The sequence below is a fragment of the Limanda limanda genome, chromosome 19, assembly GCF_963576545.1.
Source record: "Limanda limanda chromosome 19, fLimLim1.1, whole genome shotgun sequence".
Taxonomy (NCBI): Eukaryota; Metazoa; Chordata; class Actinopteri; order Pleuronectiformes; family Pleuronectidae; genus Limanda; species Limanda limanda.
Window position 1 is genome coordinate 22,517,400 of NC_083654.1, and position 2,426 is coordinate 22,519,825.

The window sequence follows — 2,426 nt, forward strand, 5'->3', positions numbered from 1 at the left end:
CACGTCCGTCATGTTTTTCTTGTCGTTTCTTCGTCTGAGCTTCGACTGTCGATCTTCATCATCTTCTCCTCTTCATCGTCTTCTATATTTTGGAGGAAGTTCGGTGTAAATTTAGTTTGTTGTTGGAAATAGATATTACCTCTGATAGAAATATGAGTTAATCATAATTAATCCCAATCCGTCCTCTCCGAGTGAACCTTGATTTCTTTTAGAGGGGATGTTGTGCGTGACCTGCGTTGCCATGGAGACGCGAGGACGAGCCGGAGCACCGAGCGTGTTCCTGCAGCAACCATCGACCAATCGAGAGGCTGGATTTCAAACAAACAAACAAACAAGAACAATAACTTTTAAAAAAGAAACACACAACGCCGAGTGCCAAAGCTGAGATCTGCTGCTCTCTCACTTCACTTTGAAAAAAGCTTCTTCTTCTTCTTCTTCTTGTAAATACGATATATATGTTTGTTTGTTTGTTTGTTTGTTTGTTTGTTTGTTTTTCCTGTTTGCAACAGATTTGTAAAATTTTGCAGGAACAATTTTGTTACATTTTGTAAAATGGGAGCAACTCGTCCCCCCCCCCGTCCCCCCCCCCCCCCGTGGATGACTTCAGCTTTTTCTCTCATCTTTTATATTCTGTTGACTGAGCGAAGCCGGAAGTGGAACCACTAAAGAGAGAGAGAGAGAGAGAGAGAGAGAGCTGGCAACACTTCAGTCACTTCTCCTCACTGGACGTCCGCTCGCCACCCCCCCCGCTGCGAGGAGAGGTGGGAGGAGGAGGAGGGGGGGGGGGGGGCCGGGCTTCACATCAAATCAGATTTAAAAACAAAACACAAAAAAAAGCACCTTTGGACCTTTTTTCCTTTTTTTTTACTGTGCTGAAGTGAAGTCAAGTGCTATTATTATATTATTATTATATTATTATTATATTGTTATGATCGTAGCCGCTCTGTCTGAAACCTTTTTGAAGAAAAGCGAAGAAAAAACTCACAGAAAAAAGAAGCTGAAGCCGATTCTGGTTCTGATGAACTCGTGTTTACGACTGTCGAGGATCTTTGTTTAAATAGAAGAACAAACGCACACGATTCAACGGTACCGACACAGACACACACAGACACACACACACACACACACAGACACACACACAGACACACACACACAGAGACACACACACACACAGACACACACACACACACACAGACACACACACACACAGAGACACAGACACAGAGACACACACACAGACACACACACAGACACACACACACACAGAGACACAGACACAGACACACACACACACACAGAGACACACACAGAGACACACACACACAGACACACACACAGAGACACACACACACACACACACACAGACACACACACACACTCGACAGTGAAATCCTACAACCCAGAATCATACTTTCCTCTCTCTCTCTTCTTCTCTCTCTATCACTCCGTCCCTTCTCTCTCGCTCTTCTTCTCTCTCTCTCTTCTCCTCTCTCTATCACTCCGTCCCTTCTCTCTCTCTCTTCACCTTCTCTTTGTCTCTCTCTCGTCTTTCTTCCGTTTGTCTTCTTTGATTGTTTTTTATCTGTCGTCCTGCACAGCTTCATATTCACCTGTAATAAGCAAAAACAGACAAAAAAAAAAGACCAACAGCCTTTTCTTCATTTCATCCACGCCGGCTCCGTAGCTTCAGATGAATCTAGTTCCATTCCGACAGAAACAGAATATTAGTCAAATCAAACTATGAGCTTCTTTATGTCTTGGTTCTGCCGCTGTAGTGTCCTGGTCAGATTAAAAAAAATGATAAGACTACATATATCTGAAAAACTGTATTTACAATGCATCCCAGGGCTGGCCTCAAACCACAGGTTCCCCCCCGAGCGCCGGATCGGCAGCAGCCGGTGGGTTTCCGTGGAAACGCTCCTTTTCTGCGCTTACAGTGGCGATAGTTTTTTTTATGGACGCTCAGAGACGCTCTGACGCTCGGCCTTAGAACGCTTCCAAGAGACTTTTATTTTTGCAAGTGTAAAGTTTGAATTGAGTATTTTTCTGATGAATGATTGAATGTATTTGCTTTGGGGAGTTTATACTGTCTGAATGTTGGAGGAGGGAGGAGTCGAGCGCACGAGGTCAAAGGTCGTCTCACCGAGGTTTCACCTTGTGGCCAAAGAACCAAACGCCACAAGTTTCTTTCCGTTATAAAACCTGTGACACGTCCGGAGAGCTTCACTCAGAATCAGCTCCTGAGGATCACATCAGCTCACAGCAGATTTCAAACCACACGACTCTAAGAAGATTCAACTGAATCGTTGAGTAAAGGTCGATTTCATCTTCAAGGTCGAGTTTGACAAACGACCTTGGTTCCTCACGATGAATTTCAGTATCACAGATTGAAATGAATTTGTTTCTCTTGGAATCCAAACATCAGA